Raw genomic sequence first — 13,042 nt, 5'->3', positions numbered from 1 at the left:
CCTTTGTAAATTCTTCACACTTCACCTCTGTAAAACACATTCTAACATAGAAAAATCCACTAGTTAAAATGAAGACAGTTAAAGGTTGTTTGTGGAGTTATTAGCGTAAGGTTATTTTGGTCAAACCAGAGATGTTATTCTCTTTATAATTTAAGCCCTGAAGCACCGTGCAGTCCCTTCTCATGCCAGATAACACGGGTACAGACTCCTCCTACAGATATCGCAGTGCGTATTAACCACAAGTAAAAATACATCTCCATATGGCTAACTTTGTCACTGACTAACTCCCAAAATAGTTCACAGAAGTGGAGATAGAAATACATTTACATCTGGTGTCACTATAACCTCTGAATAACAGTGCTTTGGGAGAAATACCACTGTTTCTTAATATTTATATATAGTATTTATGGTTTATGATTTTTTTTTGCTTGTTTAAAATTTCATTTTGAAAGTAAGTTTTCATACTTTCGTTAAGGAATTTTAAAAAATTGTATCAGAAAATCTTGGCTTTGGCTCTATTTTTTTTTAAATTGATGTCCAGAAAACTTGTTCTCTAAAGCAGAATGTCATGCTGTCATTTACTCATGGGTGAGAAACAAAATACTGCTGACTTTTCCCAGGAGCAAATTACAATGCTCACTATAGTGTTAGATATTGTATCTTTTCCACATTCCCCAGGAGAGTCAAGGCATTTGTCTGTTTCTTCTAATTCCCCACCCACTTCATGTAATAAGTAAACACTTCTGTTTCCTTCAACAAACCAGAAGTTACTGGTCTGTACATAGAAAGAGAACCTTACTGCCTTTTATACCAATGCAAACCAAGCCATGCTTTAGCCTAATGTGTTTACATTGGATTTCCATCACTTCCAAACCCAGTTAAAAGAAAATGCAGGAAGGTAGTAAGATTTGCTGGGTCAAATCTCTTGATTTAAGAAGCTGCAGTTTAAGAATCATGACAAATAAGATATGTTTCAGATTAGCAGTTTGTTGCAAAAACAAGAGAAAACGTCTTAGCATAAAATCCAGCTCAAAATCCCTGATCACTAGTGCTGCAGAGGAGTAAATGATGAGACACAAGATGAATTGTTTTAGGATAGCATTCATGTAATTGTTAAGGACTTTGACAAATATCTGTTGACCTAAATTCAAAATGTGTCACTGCTGCTGCTTACAACAGTGAAATTCTCCATATCAAACCCCTGCAATGCCAAAGGCTTGTATTTTTTAGGAAGACAGCAAGGCTGACTCTGCTGCATGTCATTTTGATTCTGCATTTGTGCTGTTCAATGCTAGATTTCATAGTTTTTTTCTAAAATAGAAAAACAGCCAGAAACATCTTTAAGATTTTTTTAGCAATTGTATAAGACCAGAAAGAGATATCAGAAATCTAAGCTCTGATAAAATCAATGGCAGTCGTGAAAGTTAGTAAAATGAAGGCAGGTTTTATCCTAATTTTTAAATACTAGCAAGTATAAACAAATAATTCCATTTATAAATAACAAAAAAAAAAGTCTTTACTTCTCAAGAGACTTAAAATGTCAAGTTATATCAGTATGTTTTCTGATTTCTAAGCTTTATGCTACACTTCCTTCATATCCCCAAGCTATTTTCCACCAGCACAAGATTTTGGAGTATTTTTTTTTCTTTACCTTAATAAAAGCTGAAATTTTCCTGAAATCTCACACCTTAGGGTACTGGAACTTTAAGAAATACATTAGGCAGGATAAATCTCATTATAAAATTAAAAGATTTGGCAACATTCCTTTTGTGTCACACAAGTATAATTATTGGCAGGTTCACTTCCATCATTATCAGGTGCCATTTCCTGGGAAGCAAGTTTCTTTGGCACAATAACTCAACTTCTTCTGAGCAGGCAGATTTCAGTTCTGTGCTGGGACAGCTGCAGACCTTGTCATCCAGGGAACCAAAGAGGGCAGTGAAGGTCTAAGGTTGGGCAGGGCTTAGCTATATTGAGCACTTCTGCTGTGCCATGAGATTACATTAATGAATTGTAAGCAATGAGGAACAGCTTTAGCTTTTCTTGTCAGACACACTGCACAGGGATGCCTGTGTTGCTGGGTCACAATTAATATGCTAAAACTAGGAGCAAGATTCTGTAGGCTTCAATAATCAGAAAATCTTTGATTTCTTCCTGGATAGTTCTCACATATTTCCTGTGAACTTCCAGACAGAAGATAGAAATTACTTTAATTATGATGTGCATGCTGCAGGTTTGAAGACCTTTCATTACCAGTACTGCCAATCCAAAGCTACAGCTCTTGAGACAATTCTGCAACATGTGCCCACAAATATCAACAAAGAGATAATTCATTTATTTGATTAAGGAAGAATCCAGGAGATCTAAATTCCCTAGGCCCAATTACTAGAGACCATAATAGTCATGAAGATCCACTAAGAGCTCTCAACCCAGCTCCAGATATGCTGTCTCCTGACATATTTTTCTGCACATGTAGAACCTCTGAGTAAATGGTCCCCAGACTTCAAAGTCCCACATGCACCAACACTAAGCAAATCATAAATTGCAGGCAATTAATTTGCTCTCAGCATTCATTTCTAAATTTTCACTGACCTTAAGCAATCCTGGAGATTAAGGGCTTTAAATCTTTCCAAAGCCATGATTTCTTTGCTCTAAGAATACTGATGACATTTTCACTCTCTAGAACAGGGGGACTTGCATAGCTTGGAGCAATAGTCCACTTTGCCTGGTTTGTTTGAAAATGGTGTAAAGCTGCAACACAATATGAGAGGTCCATGGACTGTCTAACCTGTGCTTGGAGATGATTAAATCCATAAATCACTGCTGGAAACATTTCTTAAAAGAAGTTCCTGAAGCCTCTGTTGGGTCTCTGCTGAGCAGGAGCTGCTGCATTCACTGCCTAGGTGACTCTTTCTCTGCATTTCAGGCAGTCATGGGGAGATGTGCTGAGATGGTGAATTCTCTGTCCCTGAAGGTTTTTAAGAAGAGACTGAACGTGGAACTCAGTGCCATGGTCTGGTAACCACGGTGGTAGTGGATTAAGGGTTGGACTTGATGATCTCAGAGGTCTTTTCCAAGCTGGATGATTCTGTGATTCTGTGATATTCTTGTACCAGTCTAGTAAGCTTGCCAGGGTGTCAGAAAAGTAATATGAAGTACTGAAAGAACCATACATAATACTGATCTCCCTCCAGATCACTGACGCTATCACCACTTGGTTTAGTTTAGCCTTGCAAGTACCATTGTTAGAAAGATTGAAACAAAATAGTTCTATTGTCTCTGACACAAAGGCTGAGAACTATAATCTCTTCTTTACATTCTCCTCTTGCTCTTTATGCCTGTTTTCCATGTCAAGACAGGAAATACTGGCTTTTAGAATTACTGATTGAATTACATTATTCTCTTCTAGCCCTACAGTCAAAATCTTACACTAACCTGGCAAAGCCCAGTCCTGTCACAAGCAATTAGGATTTGTAGGTATTCAGAAAGCAATGACACCCTACACAGGGATTCACCCTGATTTCTAGATTAGTAAGGCAGTCTGCTTTCCTGCATATCCTCAGGAACCATAATTTCTTACAGTTATTAATCAGGACAGAAAAGTATCAAGAGGGCAATCATGGGATATTGAGCAATGAATTTGTCTACCTCATCCATCAACATAATTTTAAAGATGCAGTGCTTGCAGTGCAAAGTTAGTTTTTGAAGGCACGGTGTTGTTTCCAGACAGAGAACTAAATAGCACATTTCCATTGTAAATCACACCCTTGGTGCCACTGGTGTCACTGGAGAGAACAGTGTAATGTATGCCTTAGACTGGGACTCTATCCTTTTAGACCATTTTAGGCATCAACCTCAGGAGGCCTCATTATTTGTTTTTCATTCAACAGATTCCCTTTCTTTGGAAGAATAGCTGTGCAGCTGAAAGTTAAAATTTTCTACATGAAAATATGGCCAGTTTCTTGGGTCACCATTTTTCATTGACTTTTCTGGATCTGCTCACATATACAACACATCTGAAAAACAGACATTTTCAACTGAGTAGGCCAAAAAAAAAGATGGAACCAAACTTAGTGGAAATTTTTTTACAAACATCACTTATCTGTGACTCATTTTGCCAATCTGTATGACATTTATATAAATATTTACCCAACTCACCAAGGGTTGTGAATCTTAATGAATCATTGTTTGTGTAATACTTTGTAATCCTTGAATGAAACTTAGCATATGCATCCAGGGTATGGATCTTATTAATGGCAGAGGATAAATTAAAAGAATAAATTAAACATTACCACATCACTTCTTTTTTTCTCCTTGTTCAAAACTGGTTTTAAAGATATTCTCTATTAGAAATTCAAATCTTTTTCACACGGACATAATATGTTTGGTACACATCTTAGTGAAGAAGATTAGGACACAATCTGGTATTAACCCTCATATTAAAATTTGCTCACTTTTATTATGATAAAAAAGTTTGCATTATCATTTGAACTTGAAAATAATGTCTACATCACTTTATTTTATTCTTTCTATATAGAAATATCAAACAGAATTATTTAAATCAAAACATTACAATATTAAATGCTCTTAACTAATAAACAGATTAAGTCCTTTCTGGACATTGCTTCAGGAGATGGGTTACTAAGTGAGCGTACTGGCTGCTTCACTTAGCTGTCATCTCTTTAAAGACTATATGAGTAAGCCTGACACACTTCATCTCTTATGTTACCATCATGTACAGGCTTTTATTATTCAGTCAAAGGAATAAAAGTGAAATAAGTTGTTGCACTGTAAATGAACAAAATAACTAGGAGAGAAGTTTAAGAAAATATCATAAAGGTTGTATACAGAGTGCTCTACATGCTATAATACCAGAGCATGAGAGCCCTGCAATACATCACCTTAGGACTAATCAGTATTTGACACTTGTCCTGAGCCAGGCACAAAGAATTGCCATCTGTTCAATATTTCAAAGTAGAATGTTGACACAGATCTGAAGCATCACAATGACTGCAAAGTAGATACTCAGACATAGCAAAAAAACAGGTTTTATTTTGGGGAACTAGGTTTCTTGAGCAAATATAATCAAAGCACATAAAAGTTAGAGATTGGAAATATATTTTGTCACCCCCATCCTTCTTTACCCCACCAGGATGGTTCTTTTTAATACAATTCTGTACAGTTCTGTAGCTCAATGCTTCAGCTCATGCATTTGCAGGCTGAGGATATGTACAAGGAAGTCCCCGTACACCTGCCAGCTACACAGGACAGTGTCCTAGGAATGGAATCAGTGCCTAATTGAATGTATATGGAGGCCAAACAGGGGAATTCCTGACTGCATCACAGAAAATCAGGATGATGTTTACTCCCTGAGCACTGCTTGGAATAGGGAGGAATAAACAACAAACCCCAGGTCCTCCCCAGTAAATCCCAGTGCAGGTATACATAATTACAGAGAGTAAACATTAGAAGCTCATACATATGTTATGCAGAATCAAACATAAAACAGAGATGCTGACTCATGCTAGCATATAACTATCCTCAGATGAAAAGCTCAGATGAAAAGTGCAATAATTCTAATAAGCAAAACTACAGATGTTTAGTGCTCTGTTTCTACATTCTCATGGGTTCCCAAGAGGGCCTGTTTCCGTATGTTTCATATCTCATTTACTTATTTATTAGAAGGAAAATATAAAGCTCCAGGAAAATATATAGAAGTTTCTGGCTATGCTGACTGTAAACTGTGTTGGGAGCACCTGCCCAGCTGCACACATAGGACAGTCTACTAGCTGGATATCTATTTACTACAGACTCCTTTCACTGAAGAGCTCACAATACCTAACATACCTGTCACACGATTCCTGCTCCCACTGGCAGCCTCCAAGGCTCCAGATTCTTTCTCTGCAATGGTCTTTTTCAGCAAGTAACTTACACCCCAAATGCATGTGTGCAAAATGGTGACAAGCTGTGCTCAGACAAGTGTTGTCCTCTTGTCTGAATTATTATATGTCCTTTTCACCTAGACGATGTAACACCTTTCAGAAGATACAGCCATATGTTTCCCCGATGACACCCTACACCTAAAGTAATCTGAGCTTCATTCTTCTCTGAGCATCTCAACAAAAGCTGTAGTTAGCATCAGACTCACTAATTACAGTGTTCTTTTGTCATCTCCTTGCTACTGCCTTTGGAAAGCCTCCATTTCATCACATGCCAATATTTAGTCATTTCATACAGAGATCTAACACCAAGATCCTCTACAGTTTCATGTAGATGTATGGGTTTTCAAGCTAGAACAGGTGATGCACTTTCCCAGTGAGTGAAGGCAAATAGCTAAGATCAGACTTCAGGTGTTCCAGGAGGCAAAAGTACTAGGAAAAAGGCATAGCCTTTTTAATGCAAAGCTTTTTCCCCACAAGCAAAAAAGTTTGATCAGCTCAGTCAAAGTAATAACGAAACACGGCAGCTGGTCTTGCAGTACTTAATCCATCATTGTTCCTTTGATATCACAAGTGTCATTATACTTAGCAGCATGCTTTCATTACAGTGTTGTCTAATTAACAGCATTGTCTAAGGTATTATGGTCACTTAATTCATGCTTGGGTTAATGAAACTAGAAGATGAAACACTAACAAATACAAAAAATAATTTTCTGGCTGATCCCCAGGACGAGCAGCATCCAGATAAAGGTGTGGTTTATCACACCCTGATAGTGCCCAGCTGACAAAGTGGTCCCCTGATGCCCAAGATAAGTGAGGAGAATTGAAAACAGCTTGAGAAGGATTTAGTTTATGGTGAAAGTAGCCTGTTTTAGGCTGACTAAAATTTAAGCAGCTTGAAAACTGGATGATAGGTTTTGAAAAGTGAGGTAAGAATGTTCTTTATGTAAATTGGGTTAAGTGGGGTGGATTATTCTTTCCTTACTACAGTTTTTAAGATATTTTTTTTAGTACTAGGTTTGTTAGGTAAAATATATAGTTTAGGTAGAATATAATATTTTAAGTAGAATAATACAAGTGTAGCTATGCAGTATTTCTGCTGCTGTGTTTTCACAAAATAAAAAAAAAATGTAAAAGAAAAACAAAATGCTGCTGTGAAAGCAGTAACTAAACTGTAATTCCTTATGGTACATTTAATAATGCCTGGGTGGCAGATCTTCTGAGAAAAGTGCTGGATGATATCAAAACACATTAGGTTATTCACAAGGGCATAGCAGGTGTACTCTTTATCAGTCTTGTCTTTATCAGTAAATTGTGCAATAACAAGTGCTTCCATCCAAAAATAATGAGGACCTGAGCTGTTGATTTTTCACCAATATCTGAGCTATGTCATTATCTGGTTTGGTTGGTTGGTTTTTGGGTTGTTTTTTTGTTGTTGTTTTGGTTTGGGTTTTTTTGCTTCTGTCACCTTCTTTCCTATGCTAAATTAATCATGTGGGTGACCTTGTTGGCTTTTATTACTCTCAGCAGGCTGTATGAGTTATTGCTGGAGAAGTGTGACATTGCTCAACTAGTGGGGTTTTGTGTCTATTTTTCTAACGTGTTGTTAAGTGCCACTCCTAAATACAGGCTCTATTTCTGCTGCAATGCACAGGTTCTTTCATTTGCTGTAACTTAAAAATAATTATGCTGTTAGAAGGAAAGTACAGTAAAATGTTCTCTAACTGCTCACAATTAGAAGAGCTAGGGGCTTTTTAATCCAGGCCCCTGGTAGCCTTAAATTGCATGCCATGACTTTCCATGAGAACAATGATGCTGAATGTAGGAGGCACAGTGAATCTGGGCATCTTCTGTTCCAATACACTGTGTGCATAGTAGATCAAACTGCAATTTTTGGTAACAAGGGACTCGTAAAAATCCAGTCAAGCTTGAAATGACATTGCATGACTATGGTTTAACTATGTGCTACTAACTTGACTCCAGGGGATGGGCTGGAGGCCATCTAGAAACTCCACACTCATTTATCTGATCCTCTAAATTTGCTGTATGAGTAACAGATTATAGTCACTGAGCTTTTCTAGCTTATGTTTTATATTCCACCACATTTGTGGACAAGAAGCTTCATTTCTAGCTTGGATCTGGCTTTTCATGGTCATGATTGATCTTGCATAATTATGAATAAATTGTCTTACAAACTCTGTTCCTAAGCTTATTTTGGGAAGCATAACTGGACTCTGCTCCTGAAGACACTTAGAAGTTTCCCAATATTGCTTTTAATCCATTGTGATCTGCAACCTAGTGGTAGAACAGTCCCTGACATGCTCAGGAACTGAGAGCAAGGATGCTTGCAGGGAAGGAGAGGGAAATTCACTGGGACATAGAAACTAGAAATGCCATCATAGAACGGGGCAGGAGAACGAACTAGTTTTCTAGTTGCAGTGGTGCATGGAATTAAGCTTGAAAGCTTACCTCATGGTATGAAACATGAGGCAAATAAGAGATGAGGTAGCAAAGCTGCGGTCTGATGCCCATCATTGAGTGGGTCCTTTGGGTATTGGACCTTGGCCGTGGCAGAGGCTGCTGAGAGCCATTCCTACCATTCAGTCAGCTCTGCAGATTGCAGCATCTGCCAGCCAGGTCCATAAGCATGCTGATGGCAAGATGTGGAAGAGGGAGTACATAGCTCTAGCTGGGGAAGGATGAAGTAGCAGCCTGCTCTGCTACTGGAGTATAAGATACAAACCACATTTCCTAGACATTAAATGTTTAACTTTGTGACCAGAGTGTTTTCATCATACTTCTTGAATGTGACAGCTGATTAAGGGATCAAACTGACTGAAAAAGGCGATTTGAAAGAAATTAAACCATGTCCCTTTAATGGGCATGCAGAAAGCTATTTTCAGGTAAGGCATAGAAAACACTTTGAAAAAGAGGTTAATTAGTAGTTTCAAAGGACATCTGAAACTCAAGACTATTGGACAATGTAAGGATGACCATGTGGCCTGACAGCCTGCTTACAGCTTCAAAGGCACATCTGGATAGATCCCTAAAGCAGTAAGAATGAACAGAAACAAGGACTGTTTGACTATCTGCATTAGCTAAAGCACTGGGCAACTTTAAATGATTTTGTAGATGCCTCAGACAACAGTCATTATTCATTTGGAGGGAAGAGCTGTATAAATAGATGGGCATGCCTGTGATCCTGATTAGCAGACTTTAAACTTTGAAGATCAAAAGCCTTCAGCATATACTGCTGGGGAAGAAAGGACGCAGATCTCCCTGACAAGTGGGTGGGATGGGATATGGAGGCAGGATGCTGAGTCGCTGGATACTACCCTAGTTAGCCAGGACCTTCATGCCTTGGAGATGCTCCTCTCTCTTCTGTAGGACCTTAACCCTTCCCCTGTGGCGGGACTCCCCTCCAGGCATTGCCTTCCTTGGCTATCGTGGGGGGGACGGGGGGAAGGTCTCGGAAGTCCAGCTCCATCTGGGGACAGAGGAAGGTCACCAAGGGAGGAGAGGAGGAGAGCATCCTGCGTGGGGAGGCAGTGGCAGCCGGCGCACAGGGAGCCACCGCTCCTCACGGGGAGGGCTCGGGCCCCGCCGCAGCCTCCACCCGCGCTCGCCGGTAGGCGGCACCGCCACCCGCCTTCCTCCTCATCATCATCATCATCCTCATCCTCCTCACCTTCGCCGGGCGCTGCGCTGGGTGACCCAGATCGCGGCGGCGGCGCCGGACCCGCCCGGCGAGTGGGGCCGGTCTGGTCCGGCGGGTGTGCAGCTCCGTGCCCCGGTGAGTGCGCGGCGGGGCTGGGGTGGGGGGGCTGGCGGCGGCTCCGCGGGTCTCTTAGCGACGGGAGGCGTCTGCGGGCACCGCCTCGCTGTCCGTGGCTCTGCTCCCCCCCTCCTCCGGCTCTGCCCGGTGGTGGGAGCGAAGTTTTGCCCCTTCGGGATGCGGGACTCTGCCTGGGAAGATCTTGCGGCGTAAGGAAACGTGATGTGGGGTGGGGGGGGGACGTTGAATGGTTTACGTTTCTGCTTGTTAGGATTTTGGCTTATTTATATATGTATTTTGTGGGTGTTTTGTTTTGTTTTTTGCTTGTTTAACGCCCTCATCCTTGATAATTCGCGAAGGGACGGCTGGAGGAGGCCGGCGCTGGGCAGCAGCCAGGCGCAGGTCTCTGCGGCTCCGCAGCAGCTCCGCGCCCTGGGCAGGGGCTGCCGGCCTGGCTTGCCCCGCTGCCGCGGCGAGCAGCTGCCCCCGGGTCTGCGGGTCTCGGTGACAACGACATGTGGACGTGATAATGAGGATATATATATCTATATATGTGTTTTGTTATTTTTATCACGGAACTCTGCTCTTCCCTGCATCCCCTCCATCCAACGCGCGTGGTCATTGTGTACTGAAGTAACACTTGCTCCTGAGTTAACTCGAGGACTGAAGTCTGTAGTCTTTTATGTTTCTCTTTGTCCTCCCCGTTTCTGCTTTTCTTACCATTTCCGTGAAAATGGCTAAAAGAGAGTGGATAAAGTGTATGTCAGAATGGGGGTGGTTGGGGGTGGAGAACAACACCTTTGTCCCAATTCAATCAACTCAACAGTCAGATCACAAGATGTTTTTTATGACAAAGGCATTTGGATAAAAGGAGCCATTTTAGAAACTGAGATAAATTTGTGTCTTGCCTGTTTTAATTAAATCCAGGTTTTCACTCTTCTCTCCCTCCTCCCCTCTTGCTATCTTAATTTATCTTTAGATGAAGTAGAGGCAATGGCATCTCTTAAGTCCTGTAACATCCCTACACACTACAGCAAGCTTACTGTTCACCCTCTGTTTCCAACATTTTGCTATGCATTTTTGAAGAACGTTATTTTGAACTGGTAGATCCTTGAGAAGCTGAATCACTTGAGTGAGCTTTTGATAAGAACATCTCTAAGAACAGCAAAAGGTTTGCTATGTGCAGTAACTCAATAGGTGTTGCATACTTAGGTCTGTTTAGCATTTTTAGCAAAGTGCAAGTACAAAAGAGACATACTGATTCATAGGTAAGGCTGGGTTTCTCTGACTTTCTTTTTAAAAATGTGGGCCACTGCACTTCCAAACCAAACAGGTGAAGTTACACCTGTAACTAGAAATATCTTTTGTCTTGTTCAGTTTTCATAATTTGCACATAATTTTAAGCAGTATTTGAGCTTAAACAAATGCAAAACCACAATGCTGTAGCAAATGACTTATCAAGTCTAGTAGATGCTCAGTGACAGGAAGCCTATGATTTTCAGGGGTGAAATCAAGTGACAGCTAAGTGGCTGTATGTGCCACCCTAGACAGAAAACCAGCAGAAAAGAGTGCCAAGAAAGCATTAAATGGTGGGAAATCATGTAACAGAATATATTTTGTTACCTTTTCTGCTGACTCATTGATGTATGGCAAAACATATTCTGATAGTGTAAAAATCTGCTAGGGATAAGCTCACAGCCAAAGTGTCTGAATCCTTTGCTTGCTCAGTTCCTTAGGAAGGGCTTGAGTAGGACAGCACCACATCAGCTGGGCTGACTCTTGTGAATCCAGGAATTTCCTCTGACCAAACATCTTTCTGTTGCTCTTGCCAGGGAATTACTGTCCCTTGAGCCGGAGCTATACTTCGGCAGGAAAACTTCAGGGTTATGTTGCATTAGGTGGCTGTTTTTTTATTTGTCATCTTTTCTGTGCAAACAGAATCTTGCTGCTGCTTGCAGTGGAAGCAGGGAAAATGCTGTAGCACAAATGCTAGTAATGCATGTAGGGCTTCAGCCTGCTGCTAGTATTTAAATAATCTTGGATTTTAAAGGTGTCCAGAGAACCTCTACTTACAGTTAAGCTGTGATCAGCTGTAACCAATGTTAGTAAAAATTCCATTTAGTTGTGCAGACAGGGCATAAGTCCTATACAGAGTCAGGCAAGGTTTATTTTTCCCAAGAGGTCATTTGAAGTGTTAGTAGAAAATTGCAAGAAGAGCAAGTTTGGGCTGCCTGGAGATCAAATCTTGTTGGATTTAATGCTCTCTGGCTCATGAGACTTATTTTTTATTTTTATGAACTCTGCTCAACCTTTTTTATTGGAAAGCTTGTTTTGTATGACAATCATAGAATGGTTTGTCTTGGTGTCTTGGAAGGGACTTTAAATGATGTCTAGTTCCAGCTCCCCTTCCATGGCCAGGGATACCTCCCACTAGACTAGGTTTCTCCAAACTCCATCTAATCTGGCTTTTAACACTTCAAGGGAGGGGGCATCCACAGCTTCCCTAGACAACCTGTGGCAGTGTCGTACAGTGGAGACTTTCACCCTTACAGTGAAGAATTTCCTTTTATAGCTAACCTAAATCTGCTCTCTTCTTTGAAATATTTTGCTCAGTGATGTAGGCCAAAGGACTGCATGAAATAGGTTACCCTCCTAGAATTCAAGCATTGTGAAGGAGTCAAGAAGAATAAACTTCAGGTTAGGGTTTGCTGGAATACTGTGAAGAAATCCAGATGAAATAAGGAAAAAAGAAATTAAAATGAGACTGTTGTAAAGAGATGTGGAGAATGACAGTGAAGGACTGTGCCTATGGTTTGGGCCTAGAATCCTCAGTATCCATGTAACTTGGTATGAGCTCAACTGAGCTTGAGTGCTGAGCTGTGCTGCACCCCAGGATTTTCCAAGCCCAAGATGGAAACGCTGCTTGTTCCTGCCAGGTGGTGGCAAAGAGGAATCTGACAGCAGAGGCTGTGGGAGCAGCTTCCTGTGTCACTCAGTGGGATGTGGAACTGACCACATGAACACTCCTCCTTTTCAAGGAAAAGTTAAGTGTTTTTGTGGTAAACTGACTTGTTTGACTTTGCCTTGAAGCAAATTATGGATATGTTTACACTAACAATTTGGCCTGCATCCAGTTTAAGTATCTGACATCCTCTGGAGACTTCTCCAGATGCCTTGTGGTGACTCAGGTCTTGAAGCAGACTCTCTTGAAACACCTGAACTCTCCCAGTGAAAATAAAGCAGTAGTCCTGCTCTGGGGGCACTCTCCACCAACTACTGACTCTTGTGTGAAAGACACTGGTTTCACTGTTCCCAACATTTTGCTATG

The sequence above is a fragment of the Calypte anna genome, chromosome 1, assembly GCF_003957555.1.
Source record: "Calypte anna isolate BGI_N300 chromosome 1, bCalAnn1_v1.p, whole genome shotgun sequence".
Classification (NCBI taxonomy): domain Eukaryota; kingdom Metazoa; phylum Chordata; class Aves; order Apodiformes; family Trochilidae; genus Calypte; species Calypte anna.
The sequence above is the reverse complement of the archived record's forward strand: the minus strand, read 5'-3'. Positions refer to the sequence as shown.